We start from the raw sequence: 19,101 nt of genomic DNA on the forward strand, positions 1-19,101 counted from the left end.
GTACCCCAACTCTATTCAAATCTGTCCAAACCTCAGACTGAATCTGTCTAAATCTGTTCAAATCATGGACTGAAGCCCCCAAACTATTATGACACGGGTTAAACCCATCTGCTAATTTAGCCCGACGCACAGAGAAGCTCACCATATGCCATATTCTATGAAATTTTAAGAGGTCAATTCTTTAAGTTCAACAGAGACTATTGTTATGAAGATGTGGTTGTAATATGTGGTCCAGCAGTTAGTGTAGCTGGTTGCCGGGAGACAAAAACAAATTCGAATTCGGCCAATCAGTTTAAACTATACCCCAAAATACCAACCTCCAATCAAGTTTGAATTTAATATATTGACAATATTAAAAACCAATGAAACAATTTGATGCTTTGCGGTATAAGACTGAGGGAAATTGAATAGTTGGAGGAGAACTGCCATGCTACCAGCATGTGGAGGATGCCCGAGAAATAGCTCTCTTAAAAGTACCTTTATTTATCCATGACCTGTGAAGCATAATCCCTAAGAAGAAGAAAGAAAGACACAGGAAGATCCAAACAGAAGATTTGACAGCTAGCTGGTTTTGAAAACTTGAATTTTTGGTAAATCTTAATCGAGGGGATTTATCAGACCCGTATTATAGAAGGAAAGATAAAAGATAGGTTAGAGGATGTAGTTGTAAAGAGTTGTTAGTTAATTATTCTCTGTTATACTTACAGTAATAAAGTTGTTAATTTTTATTTTACATAGTTCTTGGTCTCTCAAATTTTCACAGATTACTGCATGGGATAAATCTTTTCTGTTTTACTCATTTAAATGCAAGGTTTACCCTGTGTTGTAACACTATTAAACCAAAACTATTTGTAACTCCGTTTTCTTTAACCCCACTTTTTACCTCCCACTCTGCAATATTAGTCTGATTTTAAAAAAGACCCCAATTAAGATTAATTAAAAAAAACACATTTCAAAATCAGTCAGCTTTGTCAATTCTCCTTTGTAGATTTTCCTTTGTAGATTTTTCTCTAGGTTGGCTTCAATGTTCTGCTGCACAAACTTCTTATATACAGGTCCCTTTCAGAGAGCCCTTCAGCTAGCAAGCTATATATTGGTGTCCTTGGTAGTTCTCCCCTTAACTGTTCAAAATGCCCGGTTTTATACCCCAAAACATTAGATCATTTCATTGGTTTTGATGTTGTCAAAATGCTAAATTAAAACTTGATTGGATTTTGGTATTTTGGGCATAATTTAAAGTAATTGGCCAAATTTGAATTGTTTTTGTATCATGGCAACTCAGTTGCACTATTAGTTTCACAGTCAAATGTTACATTTTAACTTCTCTCAGTACGCTCTGTGCCCTACTAAGTCCGTGCCAGCTTCCAGTCTCTTTTAAAGACTGGGTGGCACAGTGGTTAGCACTGCTGCCTCACAGCGCCAGAGACCCGGGTTCATTTCCCGACTCAGGCGACTGACTGTGTGGAGTTTGCACATTCTCCCCGTGTCTGCGTGGGTTTCCTCCGGGTGCTCCGGTTTCCTCCCACAGTCCAAAGATGTGCACATCAGGTGAATTGGCCATGCTAAATTGCCCGTACTGTTAGGTAAGGGGTAAATGTAGGGGTATGGGTGGGTTACGCTTCGGCGGGTCGGTGTGGACTTGTTGGGCCGAAGGGCCTGTTTCCACACTGTAAAGTAATCTAAAAAGAAAATCTAAAAAAAAAGTGCAGTACACACCTACATCTTCATAACAAGATATATAACTGTTGCCTCAGCAAATAAAACAAATTTGTGATCCATATTGCGGCATAGTGACTCAGTGATTAGCACTTCTATCTCACATTACAAGGGACCTGCGTGCAATTCCATCCTCAGGCAGCTACCTGCATGGAGATTGCGCAGTCTTCTTGTTCTGCGTGGGTTTCCTCTGGCTGCCGTAGTTTCCTGCTGTGATGTGCAGATTGGGTAGATTGGCCATGTGAAATTGCCCATTGTGTCCAGTGATGTGTAGGTTAGGTGGACTAGTCATGGGATGTGCAGGGTTACGGGGATGGGGTAAAGGGGCGGGTCTGGTTGGGATGCTCTTCAGAGTCGGTGTGGACTCAATGGGCCAAAGGGCCTGCTTCCATATTGTAGGGATTCTGTGTTTCTATGAAAAGATCCAATTATGTTTTGAACCTTCAGCTTATAATAGCAGGACTCTCAGGGTCATGCCAAGTGCTGTGAAGATTCCAACAACTACATTGGATTGAGTGCCCAAACTGCTCCTACCAAATGTAGGATAGTTAGCATCAATGCTAAAGATAGGGGGGAAATGAAAGCAAGAAAAACATTTATTTTTTGAAAAACCTCAGTTAACAATATCAGAATGAAGCACCACAGTTTAATTCATTTCCTTTGGACTGGATCTGTATGTAGTCAGTTTTCCACCACAATGTTTAAAACTTTTCTTAGAGTACAATTTCAGAATATTAAATTGTAAAATCAATTCTGTAGCTTACCCATTTTTCTTTTATTATGCCGAATGGTCCAAAACATTTGTTTTGCTTTCAAGCGAATTGAAGTGTTTTAAGCAAAACTGAAGTGCCATTAAACAACAGTATCTGTGTGGTCAAATAAAACAAAGAACTGTGGATGCTGAAGATCTGAAACACAAAACTAGACGTTGGTGGAAAATTAATGGTCCTACCATTAATTGTGTAAGTCCTGTCCTTTTGTTTTACCAAAATGCAATACCTTGCATTTATCAAAATTAAACTCCATCTGCTACTCCTTAGCCCATTGTCCCAATTGATCAAGATCCCTTTGTAATCTTAAATAACCTTCTTCACTGTCCACTATACCACCAATTTTGGTGATACCCACAAACTTAACCACCAGGCCTCCTATATTCTCATCCAAATCATTGATATAAATGACAAATATAAGTGGATCCAGCACTGATTGCTGTGGAACACTGCTGGTCACAAGCCTCCAGTCCGGAAAACAACCCTCCACCAGAACTCTGTCTCGTACTGTCAAGCCAGTTTTGTGTCCAGTTGGCAAGCTCACTCTGAATCTTATGATCGAACTTTAGTAATTAGTCTACCATGTGAAAACTTGTCAAAGGCTTTACTAAAGTCCAAGTGTTAATATTTCAAGCCCAATGACCTTTCTTCAGAATGTTTTCTCTCCACAGATGTTGTCAGATCTGCTGAATTTCTCCAGCAATTTGAATGTATAGTGTATATATTTCTTTTGTGCAGGGGATCATTTGTGTATTCATATTTACAACAGGCAAGTTAAACATTTCAAAACATGTGCAATGACCAAACAAACATCAGGCGAGTCATAATTAACCTTTGATATTGAAGGAGGTACGGCAAGTTATAAATGTAATTTTCTCTGAAGCACTGTTGCAATGGTTGTGAAGCAGTTTTCATTTTGTGAGAGCACTATTCCACGTAGGTAACTATTTTAAGTTCTTGAATTCAGATTATTTGAACTCAGAGATATTAGAAGTCCAAACAAATTGTACTGTAACTTTTTGTCTTTGCATTATGACTGGATCAAAAGTTGATTTTCATGTTTATTTATTTGTGATTTAAGTGACAGAGAAACAAAACTTCTAAAATATTTGAACAAGTAGTTGTTTTGTTCACCTTGATGTTACAACTACTACTGGTAGATTATATATCACAGAACCATAATATATGTTGGAATTGAATCTACTGTATGTTAATTCATCAAACATTGAGAAATATTGAGGAATACAACCAGTACCACGCGCTCCTAATTTGCAGACCACATGCCTTTCTCTATTAAAAGTTTGAGAGAACCCATGAGAGCAGATGTTGAATCAAAGTAATCAAAGAACTGTAGGAATAAAGAACAAACCAAGAGAAAATAGAATCAGTAAATAGGAAACAAAAAGGAGGCAGAAGTCATGATCAGAAATTATTGAACGTAATGGTCAGTCATAGAGGGCTAAGTTGAAAGATGTGATGCTGTTCCTTGTGTTTGCATTGCAGTTTATTGGAATAGAGGACAGGAAACGTTAATCTGGGAGAAAGGTAGAAAATTGAAATGACAAGTGAACGGAAGTTCATGCTTATGGACTGAATGCAGGCATTTTGTAATGCATTAATCAGGTTTACATTTGAACTCCCCCATGTAGAGGAGGTTACCATGAACAATAAATTTAGTTTGACTAAAAAGGATGCTGTTCATCTCCTCTTTTAAAAGATGAGACTGAGACTATGGCTAGACCACTTCAGGATCTAATAGCTCCAAACAATGGAAAAATCTTCTCGGCATCTACTCTTTCAAGCTCTCACTTTTTTTTAAGTTTGAGGGATATGAGCTGCTTATGTCAAGAGCCCTTGGAAACGTATAGTAAGCTGTCTTTTGAACCACTGCAGTTCATTTAGTGTAGCTAACTTAAAGTGCCATTAGGGAGTAACATCATGGTGTCAGGGATTTTGCTGTATTACATGGAATGAATTGAATTAGCTAATCGCTATCACTAGGGACCACAGGAGGCAACCTAAATATAAAATTGCTTACCACTGCTGGCTAAAGATGGTTGGAAACACTTAAGTGTTGTCTTTTGCACTGATGTGCTGGGCTCCACTACTGTTGAGGATGTGGGTATTTGGTAGGATGGGACCCACCTCTCTCTCCATTTATTGTTTAATTGTGTACAGTCATGAACGACTAGATGTCACGGAACTGAAGAGCATTGATCTGATTTCGTCAGGATTGGGCTAGCTTAGTCAAGCCAACCTTGATAATGGATATTGAGGATCACCAGTCAGAATACATCATATGCCTTTGCCCCCACTTAGTGCCTGTTCCAAGTAATGTTCAACATGAAGAAGTACTGATTCTCAGTTGAGGGAGCACAGGAGGTTGTGATATTCACTGCAGCCATCATTGAAATATTGCTTCTGCTTATTTTGGTATGCATGATGTCTTATGCTGTAGCTTCACCTATTTGGAACTTCATTGTTCAGTAATTTTGGCGGTGCTCCCGACATGGTCACCTACAATCATTGTTCCTGGATTGTTCTCTTGACTTAGTGGTTCGGGTAGAATGAAGGACATGCCTGGCAATGATGTTAAAGGTTGCTGTTGCTGGTGACTCACAGCACCTAAAGGGTCACAGTACTGAACTGCAAGATGTATTCCCAAATCTATCCCATTTAGTACAGTGGTAACATCACATATTATGAATGATGATATTTTCAGTATTAAGGTAGAGCACCTTCTCCACAAGATCTGAGAGTTGATCGCTCTTACAGAGGAACCTTGATTATTCAAATAACAATTGTCCGAGTTTTGGATTGTCTGAAGAAGATCTCAGGGACTCGATAAAAACACTACATCAAAGAGATGCTATCAACAATGATCGCGTCTTTTGTTTGCAATGATTAAAAGTGAATTCAGCTTACTGAAATGCTGCCGAGAACAGCAATGGGAACCCAGGCACTGTCTCCAAATGACTGACTTCCCGTCCTTGCTCTGTATCCCCACACTTGCCCTGGAGTGCTACACAGGAGTGTACCCTAAAACTCCCCTTCCCTAGATAATCTCTCCAACATTGTTCTGTACATGGCAGAGTGGGAACTTGCCAAAAGGTGCACGCGCACTATTTTGAGACTCATTACCAAAGGAAACAGCAGTTGTGCTGTTGGTGTCCAGTCTGGCTGCTATGTCCATTCCGGGGGCGGGGGCATGTGGGTGAGGGGGTGTGGAGGTGCGTTTGCGCAGAGTGTTGCTGCCTAGTCTCCTGAATGGGGAGCAGATGTAGCAAGTGTTCACTCTGTCAATCCAATTGAAGTGAAACAGAGGCTTCAGTAATGCTGCAGGTCCCTCACACTCAAGTGTGTGTCTGCTCAGAAACAAACTTTTGAGACAGAGAGAGGGAGCAAGGCAGGTAGAGCGAGGAAAAGGGAAACTTCAGAAAACTTTGAGTCCCAGAGGAGAGACATTGAATCAGTTACCCAAATAATCAATTATCTGAATGAAATACTGCCTGTCCATTCAATCCAATAATCGAGGTTCCTCTAATGAATAAATGTATTCACAACAGGGAAATTGGTAAAGATAAGATCAAACAGGTGTTTCTCTCATTTTGGTTCTGTCATCAAATGCCATTGGTACAAACAAGCAGTTTTGTCCCTCAGAATGAGCTAGCTTGGTCAGTAGAGGTGTTATCAAGTCAATCTTGGTAATGGACAATGAGGATCACCAGCCAAAATATATCATGTGCCTTTGCCAGCCTCAGTTCCTCTTCCAAGCGATGTTCAACATGGAGAAATACTGATTCTCAGTTGAAGGAGTGCAAGAAGTTTGACCTCAGACATCTTAGGATTCAGAATCAATGTTTGAGATGGATTCAACTGAGCACACATTCATTGTCAGTTCTAGTGCCTAGACAATACCAGGCGGTTGCCAGCTTAAATCCTTAGAAACTTAAGTTTCAAGATAATCACCTTTCACCTTTTGAAAGCATGGAAAATGTATATCTAACCTGCACAACCTCTTGTCCTCGAACATTCCACGTTTCAATCTCATAAACTTTCACAGTACTATTCAGTCAAATAAGAAACTAAAACTATACTCTATTCTGCAAGCGTGATCTTTCTCAAAACAACAAATATTGGCCAGCCAGTGATGGCCACATCCCACAAATGAATTTTTAAAAAGACCCTGTACATGAGAAGTAACATATACTTTTATAATCCTTTAAAATGAATATCAACTTGCAATTTTCCTTCCTACTTGTTTCCTATCACCTGAATGCTAACTTACTGTCTTTCTTAGCTGGGGCATCCACATCTCTGTGATCTTCGACAGTTAAGTTTCTCACCATTTGGAAAAGGTATTTTCCATTCTTTCTACAGGAATAAATAAGCTGACTTTCTCTCACATTCTCTCTTAATCAGTGATCTTTGGGACCTGATATATCTTTTAAACGACTTCAGAGCTCAGGGTTATTTCCAGGTCTCTGTGTTTAGAGGTATGCAGGCAGTTTGAATTTTCTAGCAGATGACTAATCAACAGGCTGATTCTTTTAGATGCCCAGTTTTGGGTTCCCAAGGTGAAGATGCTATCAGAGGGATGTGACACTAACTTGTTGGGAGCCATACGAGGAGGAGTTCACTTTAGCTCTGTTTAAAAGAGGGCCTGTTGAACGTGCAAAAACAGTAAATTGCACGCAGTCAGGAAAGAGAGATCACATCTGGAGTGAGATTCAGCTCAAGTTGAGTATATAGTTTGAGGAATTTGAAGTCAGCGTCGAAATTTCGTGCAGAGGGGAAGAGGTGCTTTTTGCTTGCTTTTTTGGTTCCTTGTTTGTAAGGTCTTTTTACAGGATAAATTGAAGCCCAGGATTGGAGATGCAACACAAAACAAAGAGTGGCATCACAGGAAATCCATAAGTTAATTGGTTGAGAATAGCTGCTAATTTTATTAACCCAGTTCTTAATTCTCTTTCTTGAAAAGTTTACAGATATCTAGAAATATTGACAGATTACAAACTAAAACACCATGACAACTTTTCAAGAAAGATAATTAATAACTAGGTTAATAAAATTAGAGATGTAGGACTAGGCTATGTTGTCCCTGCATAATGAGACCCCGTTGTGATTCCTATTGACCACATCTGAAGCAAGTGTTGATTACTTGAAGAATTCTGGCTCAGAGTTGATGAGCTGGACTCTTAGCTTTAAACACAGTGACATGTCTGGATGTGGGAGAGTACCTGGGTGTTGTGTTTTAGTCACATCTCTTTGACTAACAAATTTGATCAATAGTCAGGTGCAGAAGAGTATGACTATGAGCAAGGCAGGTACAGGGATCTGGGAGGAGCCTCAGCAGGGAGAAAAGAGAAACGTAGTTGTAATCAGAGATAGTGTACTCGGGGAATAGACACTGTTTTCTGAAGCCAAAATTGCAAGTCCCAAAGGCTTTGGTGTCTGGGTTCAGGATACCTCATCTGGGCTGCAGACAAACTTGGAATGGGAGTGAAAAGATCCAGTTGGTGTGGTCCACATAGATACTAATGATATTGGTCAAAAGTGGAAAGTGGTTCTGCTGAAGGAATATGAGCAAACAGGGGCTAAACTGAAAAGCAGAACTAAAAAGATAATAATCTAGGGATTACTGCTTGAGCCACAAAATAATATGCATGAGATTAACAAGATTAAAGATGTAAATGCATGGTTCAAAGATTGTGGGAAGGAAATGAGTTTTAATTCATGGGACATTGGCACCAGTACCAGGGAAGTAGGGAGCTGTTCCGATTGGATGATCTCCACCTGAATCATGGGTTTGGGGGAAAGAGTTAGGTTGGTGGTGGGGTATTCGGTTGCAATGAAAGTTATGGAAAATGTTCAAGTGCAGGAGGGCTCAGCAGAGGTTATTAAAGTTTCCAGAACAAGTAAGAGGACACAGAGTATGGAAATGATCAGGTGTCTAACTTCAGGCACAGCAGATAAGGGGACAACTCTGAGGAGGGGCACAGTCATACAGGTCCTTCGGCCCTTGATATTGCGCTGCCCTGTGATACCAATCTGAAGCCCATCTAACCTACATTATTCCATTCTTGTCCATGTGACTATCCAATGACCATTTAACTGCCCGTAAAGTTGCCGAGTCTATAACTGTTGCATGCAATGCGTTCCTCGGCTCTACTACTCTCTGAGTAAAGAAACAACCTCTGACATCTGTCCTATATTTATCACCCCTCAATTTGAAGCTATGCCCCTTCATGCTAGCCATCACCATCCTAGGAAAAAGGCTTTCACAGTCCATCCGATCGAATCCTCTGATCATCTTATATGTCTCAATTAAGTCACCTCTCAACCTTCTTCACTCTAACAAAAACAGCTTCAACCTTTCCTCATAAGACCTTCCCTCCATACCAGGCAACATTCTAGTAAATCTCTTCTGAACCCTTTCCAAAACTTACACATCCTTCCTACAATGCGGGACCAGAATTGCACACAATATTCAAAGTGCGGCCACACCAGAGTTTTGCACAGCTGCAGCATGACCTCATGGTTCCAAAACTCGATCCCTCTGTAAATAAAAACTAACATACCATCTGCCCTCTTAACAGCCCTATCAACCTGGGTGGCATCTTTGAGGGATCTGTGTACATGGACATTGAGATCTCTCTGCTCATCTACACTACCAAGAATCTTACCATTCACCCAGTACTCTGCATTCCTGTTACTTCTTCCAAAGTGTATCACCTCACACTTTTCTGCATTAAACTCCATTTGCCTTCTCTCAGCCCAGCTCTGCAGCTTATCTATGTCCCTTTTCTGTAACCTACAACATCCTTCAGCACTATTCACAACTCTACCAACCTTAGTGTTGTCTGCACATTTACTAACCCATTCTTCTACACCCTCATCCAGGTCGTTTATAAAAATGACAAACAACAGTGGCCCCAGAACAGATCCTTGTGGTACACCATTAGTAACTGGATGGGATGAACATTTCCCATCAAGCACCACCCTTTGTCTTCTTTCAGCGAGCCAATTTCTGATCCGAACCACTAGATCGCCCTCAATCCCATGCCTCCGTATTTTGTGCAGTAGTCTACCATGGGGAATCTTATCAAGCGCCTTACTGCAATCCATATACACCGCATTAAGGGCTTTACCCTCATCCAACTGTCAATGCAAGACTGAGGGTGTTGTACTTAAATGCACACATATGCTGGAAAATGGCTAATGTAGCACCCTCATTTAAGAAAGAGAGGGACAGAAGATAGCAAATTATAGGAGTTAGCCTGACCTTAATTGTTGGTAAGATTTTGAGTGCATTATAAAGGATGAGGTCGCAGAGTAATTTGAATAAGTAAGCCAGATTCAGTGCAGCTATGTCATTGCTAAATCCTTCTGAATTCATTGAGGAGGTAATGAGCAAGATAGATAAAAGAGATCCTGTGGACATGATCATTTGGATTTCCAGAAGTCCTTTGACAAGTTGTCGTGCAAGAGGCTGTTAAATAAGATTATAGTGTTAGGGGCAAGGTACTGGCATCAGTAGAGATTGGCTGACTGAAAGAAGGCAGAAAGTGAGATTGAGAAGTCTTTTTCAGGATGACAGCTGGTGAAGTGCCATAGGGAATAGTGTTGGGATCACAACTACACACTATATACATTAATGATCTAGATGAAGGAACTGAGAGCATGTTGCTAAGTTTGCAAATGATGTAAAAGTAGGTGAAAGAACAGATTGTGTTGAGGAAGCAAAAAGACTGTAGAAGGACTTGGACAGGGTGGGAGGTTAGGCAAAGAAGTGGCAGATGAAAAGATGTTTCCACGAGTGGGAGAGACTGAAACCTGAGCACACAGCCTCAGAGTGAAGGGACAACCTTTTAGAATTGAGATGAGATTTTTTTTTGGCCAGAGTGTGAATCTGTGGAACTCATTGTTGCAGAGGGCTATGGAGACCAAGTCATTGAGTGTGTTTAAGATAAAGATAGGTTACAGGGAAAAGGTAGGAGAATGGGTTTGAGAAACATATCAGCAGTGATAGAATGGTGGGAGACAAAACAAAATCTGCAGATCCTGGAATCCAAAGTAGAAAAGCAGGAGGCTGGAAGAACACAGCAAGCCAGGCAGCATCAGGAAAGGGTTATATCTAAAATGTTGACTTCTCCACCTCCTGATGTTGCCTGGCTTGCTGTGTTATATTAGCCTTCTGCTTGTCTGCTATGATAGAATGGTGGAGCAGATTTGAAAGGTGGAATGACTGAATTCTGCTCCTATATCTTTGGTCTTGTGGAGTATGAAGCATAAACTGATAGTGAGAGAGACCCAAAATGAAGTCCTTCTTCAAATAATGAACATTTAAAAATAATGTTCACATTTGTAAAGACCATCAGTGTGGATTGCTTGTGGCTACATGACGAGATAGTTGAGAGAAAGTTAGGTGGCTCTGTCTGACAATTATCAGCTGGTTTCTGGGTTTCAGGCAGTCTGATGTTGTAAGGTGCTGGCATATTTTGGAACTGGCATTGGTCTGGGATCTTAGTTGGTTGCTCAGCCAATGGAGCTAGTTGCCAGTTCCCATGGCATCTTATCTTCAGTCGGATTAAATGGAGAGGGGTGCATTGTGTAGCTGACTTGATGTGTATCTTTCAGAAAGTCTCTGCCTGTGCCCTGGACTATCCTCCAAAGTGTAGCCTACTGTAATAAAATATTTTAAAAATGACCAACCCCTCTTTGGTTTGTACCTTTACTCTGGACTCTCAAATTGTTGTGGCATACTAATGTTTATTCAACAATCAAAGAGAAACTTATGCTCACTAACATTTGCACTCATGTTCACATGTGCAAGTTGCCTGTGCTTCACTGAGAGTCAGAGAGGCAGTGATCAGTTCTCTCCATTCAATGTCGAAATAGATAATTTGCCTACTTTGTCCTGACATAACTAGCTTAACCTGCAGGGCACAGTTCCTCATACTCCACTAGTGCATGTTATCCAAGTACTGAACATGCCTTATTGACATTTAGCGATGGGCCAGCTCTTGGATAGTCTGAACATGCCTTCTCAATTTTATTTTGATTACCTTGCATAGCTACTTCTCTGTTGTGCAGCCCTCACGAAACTAAGAAAAGAATAATTTCATCTCTGTCAATTTCTTAGCTTCTAAGCAACCAATAACTATAATAGTGTCAATTTACTATTATCTAGAATAATCAGAATAATTATCTAGAAAACTTGCAGATTCTGTTTGTACAGTTCTTTTAACAAAAGCACAGTTAGACCACTTTAATCACACGACAGGCTTGGAACTAAGGTCATGAAGTCTTTAGGGGTTACACATCACTTAAACGTTGATTTTTAAAAACAACATCCATGCCGGTCCTTAAAAGTCAATAGGTTCAGTTGAACTCAGCATTAGAGATTCAGCATGTTCAACCCGCCATTTTCTGACACTGTTTCCTTGTCTCAATTGTCTGTTATTTATGTACAATGCTTCCCCTTTGCAGGGCATCATACCATTCTCAGGTATAGTGCAGAAAGAGTGAGGACCACTTACAAAAGTTGTCTTCACTAATCTGACTCTTGGTACCTTCAATATAATCAATGAAGTAAATTGTGCATAGGTGGGCCTGTATGTCTGATACTTGCAGTACCCAAATAGCCATAACTTGAAAATGTACCATATGTCTCTCCCCTTTTCCTGTCTGCCCATCAACCAGTCCCTTAACCATGCTAATAAATTAGTCCTTAACCCAACGTGAAGTAATATATGGAACTTAACCAAGTGCCTTTTAGAAATCCAGATGGCACTGAGTTCACTTAATCAAATACTATTAGTTATGTCCTCAAAAAACAAAAAGAATTGACAAGCTTGATTTCATTTCCATAAAAAAATGTTGTTAGCGGAGATAGAAAGATTTATCCTTTCCCCTTTAGGAGAGGGGTCAATAACCAGAGTCCATGGACTTAAGGTAAGGGGCAAGAGGTATGAGAATATTTGATGATGAATTTGTTCATCCAGTGGGTGGTGAGTAGAACTTACTGCTGAATGGATGGTAGAGGTGGGAGACATCATAATATTTTTAAAAGTATTTGGATGAACGCAAGGATACAGACCAAGGGCTGGAAAAATGGGCCAAAGTGCCTATTTTTAATGCTGTACAACTCTATAACTATTTTAAAGACCTTGTTAATACCTCCTTTTTTTAATACATTCTAGCTTTTGTGATGAATCAAGAATGACATGCATCTGAGTTATTACTAGTCCAAGCTTCTACATAGTGAATTTTTATGATCCTTTACAGGCTGTAAAAATGCATGGAATGTTTATGAATGCTTTCTAAATCTGGCTGAATTTTCCAGAACGGACCAAAAACAAAGTTGTCTGCTCCGTGGAACAGTTGAGGCTTTTTACTTAAAGAGACTTTTCCAAAGGCTATGGCAGTGACCAATGTCAGACTACCCCTCTACTCACCCTGCCAACTGCAAATACCATCTCTTATTGGAGGAAGTCTCCATACTGCGGAATGGGTAGTAATTATCCTATGATTTGATGATTAATGTCAGGCTGATGAGCCTGCATTTTCCATTTCTTTCTGACCTTTTTTCTTGAATAGCTGTTTTGCAACATTCCATCCTTTTTTGAACTTTGGATGATCACAAACAATATTTTCACTATCTCTAAATATGCAGATTTTAGAGTCCTAGATTGTAATCTATCAAGCCAAGGGTATTTGTTGGCCATTGTAGTCCATTTAGTCTCGGGGACGTTTTCCTTCATTAGATGGGCAGAACCATGGTTGGCATTGATTCCTCACAGCATCAGGAACCCAGGTTCAGTCCATCTCTAGGGTGACTGTGAGATGTTTGCCCGTTCTCCCCGTATCTCAGTAGGTTTCCACCAGCAGTTCCAATTTCCTCCCACAGTCCAAAGATTAGATTAGATTAGATTACTTACAGTGTGGAAACAGGCCCTTCGGCCCAACAAGTCCACGCCGAAGCGTAACCCACCCAGACCCATTCCCCTACATTTACCCCTTCACCTAACACTACGGGTAATTTAGCATGGCCAATTCACCTAACCTGCACGTTTTGGGATTGTGGGAGGAAACCGGAGCACCCTGGGAAACCCACGCAAACACGGGGAGAATGTGCAAACTCCACATAGAGAGTCGCCTGAGACAGGAATTGAACCCGCTGTGAGGCAGCAGTGCTAACCACTGTGCCACCGTGCCATGCAGGTTAAGTAGATTGGTCGTGCTAAATTGCCCATTGTGTCCAGGAATGTGCAGTGGATTAGCCATGGAAATGCAAGGAAAGGGTACAGGGTGGTTCCGGATGCAATGCTCTTTGAAGGGTCAGTCTGGACTTGTTGGGCTGAATGGCCTGCTTCCAAACTGTAGGGATTCTATGATTCTGTATGTCACATCGGTAAAGAGAATTAGCATTCCATACTGTATAATATTTTAAAGAAAAGGAGGCAACATGGTGGTTCAGTGGTTAGTATCATTGCCTCACAGAGCCAGAGACACAGGTTCAATGCCAGCCTCACACAGTTGTCTGTGTGGAGTTTGTACGTTCTCCCCATGTCTACCGGTTTTCATCAGCAGCTCCGGTTTTCTCCCACAGTCCAAAGATGTGCAGGTTAGGTGAGTTGGCCATGCTAAATTGCCCACAGTATGCAAGGATGTGCAAGCTAGGTGGATTAACCATGGAAAATGCAGGGTTACAAAGATAGGGTAGAGGGGTAAGTCTGGGTGAGATGCTGTTCGGAAAGTCGGTGTGGACTTTTTGGGTCGAATGGCCTGCTTACACACTGTAAGGATTCAATGATTCTATAAAGATGTAAAAGCAGAAATAGATGGTTCAGTCCATTGAATCTGCTCCATATTCAATGAGATCATAAGCAAAAAGAGAAATTGCTGGAAACGTTCAGCTGGTCTGGTAGCATCTGTGTTGAGAAATTAGAGTGAATGTTTTGGGTCCAGCAACTTCTGTTTTTGTTTCTGATTTACAACGTCTGCAGTTCTTTTGGTTTTTATTCATTAAGTTCATGGTAGATCTGATATTTCAACTTTCCTGATTTTTCCCTGTAACTCTCGATTCCCTTACGATTAAAAATCTGGCTACCTCAATTTTGAGTATACTTTATCACTGAACTTTGACACTGTCTCCGGTATAGAGGAGCATGGATAGGATAAATAGACAAAGTCTTTTCCCTGGGGTCAGTGAGTCCAGAACTAGAGGGCAAAGGTTTAGAGTGAGAGGGAAAAGATGTAAAAGAGACCTAAGGGGCAACTTTTTCACACAGAGGGCATTTGGATGAGTATATGAATAGGAAGGGTTTGGAGGGATATGGGCCGGGTGCTGGCAGGTGGGACTAGATTGGGTTGGGATATCTGGTTGGCATGGATAGGTTGGTCCGAAGGGTCTGTTTCCATGCAGTACATCTCTATGACTCTAATTAGTTTAATTAGCATGTAAGACCCTTGTTTCGGGCTGAAATATGCCATTTCTCCACAATGTCCACAGGCTCTTGTAAATGTTGTTAAAGAGATTATAAGTGCACCCTTAGAGACCTTCAAGGTGATGAGAAAGAGGCAGCATTATTTTACGAAAGAGAAATCATTTTTGGTCATACTAAATTGACTGTAATATCCAGGATTTGTGGGCTAGGTAGATAAGCCATGATAAATGCAGGGTTCAGGGATGGGGTGGAGTCTGGGTTTAGATGAGAGGTTTGATGTGGGCTCGAGCCAAATGGTCTCTTTCTACACTGTAGCAATTCTATGATTGTATTCTCTGATTTATTTTTCCAAGTCAGGGTGGTGAGTGGCTTGGAGAGGAACCTGTAAGATGGTGCTGTTCTCGATAGAGGTGGTTGTGGGTTTGGCAGGTGCAAACCAATGTTTTGCTAATGAAGTGACAAGGATAACCATTCCAATTGCAGGACCTGTTGCCTTTCCTTGGGCAGCCCACTTCTATTTCAGTCCAGTAGATACTTTCCTGGACAGCATCAATCCTCATGTCCGATTCAATCTCCAGTTGTGCAACAATCCTGTCTCTGAAAGCTGCTCACTAATCCGAGGTTGGCAGACCTTTAAGACTGGCAATGCCACCTTGAGCATTAACTGCAGTTGGTAATGAAGTGAGACCTTCATTCAGGGTCATTGGATACCTGATGAGAGATAAGTGTTGGTGGCATGTATGTCGTAGAGAGGATTCACAGAGAGTATTGGGAGTTTGATGGAAGGTTAGGGCAGTGGATTTGAACTGTTCTCCATGTCAGTATGGCCACCCTACTACTTTTGGAGTTAAAGGAGGAAAAGAATACCCAATCATATGCCCCCTGTTGTAGCTTCAGATGTTCCCTATCCTTCAAATGTGTTTCTCAGAACATAGCTGGAAATGTGTTGCTGGAAAAGCGCAGCAGGTCAGGCAGCATCCAGGGAACAGGAGAATCGACGTTTCGGGCATTCCTGAAGAAGGGCTTATGCCCGAAACGTCGATTCTCCTGTTCCCTGGATGCTGCCTGACCTGCTGCGCTTTTCCAGCAACACATTTCCAGCTCTGATCTCCAGCATCTGCAGACCTCACTTTCTCCTTTCTCAGAACATAGTAATGTCAACCTTTTCTTTCTTGAGACTTGAGAGCACCTTTTTCCTTTTAATGGGGGAGTGGCTCCCCTTTATATTGCAAGTGCACCACCTGAACAAATCGCTGGCCATGACCGCATTCTGCAGCTTGGAGCGCACCCCCACCCACCGAGAAGAAGAAACCCAATCAATGTGCGATGAGTGGAGAGAGAACAAACTTTATCAAATCTGAAAACTATTCCTACAAACACGATCAAAACTATTAAACCTAAAGAACTAATCTCTGCTACTAAATTAAACAGCTGAACACAACAAACAAGTTTCCAGAGATTCCCCCCACCTTGCCCATAGGGGGCATTCATTCCCGAACTCACAACCATCCTAACACTTTCCAGTTAAGGCTGCACGCCCCAGACCCAAGCAAGAAAAGCAAACATATTATTTACACTCCTGCAAGTTAACAATGGACGCCCAACCCTCCCTCTCCTCATCTCAGCCCCACACATCTTTACATCAAATGAGTAACCACCCCCACCACACAACCCAGAACAACAGAATATCTAATAACCTCCAAACACGTATAATATAAAACACACTGGATTGCACACCAACACAATATCAAATCTATAAAGCCCGAGACCCCAAAAGGAAAAAAAACCAAAGAGAAAGTAGACCCAAAAATAAGCCATGTTATGGCATTGTCCCTATGCCCCTTCTTCTCTGTCTTCCTCTGCCAGAGTCTATCATTTCGACGAGTCCAAAAATTCTTTTACTTTTTCCACTGAGTCGCAGTAGTACAAAATGCCCCCATAGCCGAAACGTAGCATTGCCGGATACTCCAGGAATGTCGAATGTTTAAATCTCTTCGTTTTTTTCTTTACCTCATCAAAGGCCTTCCTTTTCTTAATTACAGCCCTGAAGAAGTAATAAGAAAACATTATTTTCGAGCCTATTTAAGCCAAAGCCTGTGGACCCTTTCCCAATTTTTTGGCTGTTTCAATTATTAAATGCTTTTCCTTGTACTGCTGGAGTCGCACTAGGACCAGGCATGGGCGCAGAGCCGGCCCGGACCTACATAGTGCGGTCCAGTAGGCCCGCTCCACACCTAGTCAGCCCAACTTGATCTCCAGGCCCAGCAGCTCCAGAAACCATCCCTTGAGGAATTCGGCGAGGTTTTCTCCTTCTTGCCACTCGGGTAAGCCCAGAATTCGCAAGTTTTCTCTCCAACTTCAATTCTCAAGATCGTCTACCTGGTCCTGCAGGGCCCGAATCTGGCCTCCCAGGATTCGGACCCGCCCCTTAGAGCTCACTGTTGGCCGCCATCCTTTGTTCCACAGCTCCAACGTGCTGATCCAAAGTCCAGATCTCTTGCTCATGCTTTGCTAGCATGGTAATGATTGGTTCCAGCGCTCCCTCAATCTTTTCACAGAGTTTTGTAAACACCATGAAGAGATGCTGCTGTTCCATTTGTCCCGAGGGCACCGCCACAGAAGTCAAGGTAACAGCTGCAGGTGTGCCAGACATAGTAGGGGAGTGCCCTGCTTGCTGACCTCCCCTAGGCCCTTATCCCTTGGATGTCTTCATATTAACCCCAGACCTTCTAAATTCGAATTTAAAGGGGCTCTAGGTATTCTGCCAGTTTTTAGCTACTAACTTTCCCCAGGAGTGACTAGCGGGAGCAGGGGGGTAGGAGCCCACCTTGCCCAGGGTATGGCACAGAGCCTAACACAGTAGAATGCTCAGACTGCTGCCATCTTGACTCAGCCCATTGGCACATCTGATCAAGATCCCATTGTAATCTGAGGTAACCTTCTTCGCTGTCCACTACACCTCCAATTTTGGTGTCATCTGCAAACTTACTAACTATACCTCTTATGCTCCCGTCCAAATCATTTATGTAAATGATGAAAAATAGTGGACCCAGCACCAATCCTTGTGGCACTCCACTAGTCACAGGCCTCCACTCTGAAAAACAATTCCCACCACTACCCTCTGTCTTTGACCTTTGAGCCAGTTCTGTATCCAAATGGCTAGTTCTCCCTGTATTCCATGAGATCTAACCTTGCTAACCAGTCTCCCATGGGAAACATTGTCAAATGCTTACTGAAGTCCATAAAGATAACATCCACATCTCTGCCCTCATCAATCCTCTTTGTTGCTTCTTTAAAAAAACTCAGTCAAGTTTGTGAAACATAATTTCCCATGCACAAAGCCATTTGACCATCCCTAATCAGTCCTTGCCTTTCCAAATACATGTACATCTGTCCCTCAGGATTCGCTCCAACAACCTGCCTACCATTGACGTCACTTACCACCCTTCTTAAACAGTGGTAACACATTAGCCAACCTCCAGTCTCCTGACACCTCACCTGTGACTATCGATGATACAAATATCTCAGCAAGGGGCCCAAAAATCCCTTTCCTAGTTTCCCACAGAGTTCTAGGGTACACCTGGTCAGGTCCTGGGGATTTATCCACTTTTATGTGTTTCAAGACATCCAGCACGTCCTCCTCTGTAATATGGACATTTTTCAAGACATCACCATCCAATTCCCTACATTTTATATCTTCCATGTCCTTTTGCACAGTAAACACTGATGAAAAATACTCGTTTCGTATCTCCCCTATCTCCTGTGACTTCACACGAAGGCCGCCTTGCTGATCTTTGAGGGGCCCCTATCCTCACTCTAGTTAGCCTTTTGTCCTTAACATATTTATAAACACCCTTTGGATTCTCCTTAATTCTATTTGCCAAAGCTATCTCATGTCCCTTTTTGCCCTCCTGATTTTCCTCTTAAGTATACTCCTACTGTCTTCATACTCTTCTAAGGATTCATTCAATCTATTTTGTCTATACCTGACATATGCTTTCTTCTTTTTCTTAACCAAGCCCTCAATTTCTTTAGTCATCCAGCAATCCCTACACCTACCAGCCTTTCCTTTCATCCTAACAGGAATATACTGTCTCTGGACTCTCGTTATCTCATTTTTGAAGGCTTCCCATTTTCCAGCTGTCCTATTACCATCTGCCTCC

The 19,101-nt window shown here is 41.7% G+C and overlaps 1 protein-coding gene across 1 annotated transcript in view; it reads left to right on the forward strand.

The window, feature by feature from the left end:
• The window catches only part of LOC122551042 (zinc finger protein DZIP1-like), a 278,342-nt gene that overhangs the window by 130,843 nt on the left and 128,398 nt on the right, over window positions 1-19,101 (forward strand). The gene's annotated exons all lie outside the window — the stretch shown is intronic.

Source organism: Chiloscyllium plagiosum, chromosome 6 (genome assembly GCF_004010195.1).
Source record: "Chiloscyllium plagiosum isolate BGI_BamShark_2017 chromosome 6, ASM401019v2, whole genome shotgun sequence".
In the NCBI taxonomy this organism is placed as follows: Eukaryota; Metazoa; Chordata; class Chondrichthyes; order Orectolobiformes; family Hemiscylliidae; genus Chiloscyllium; species Chiloscyllium plagiosum.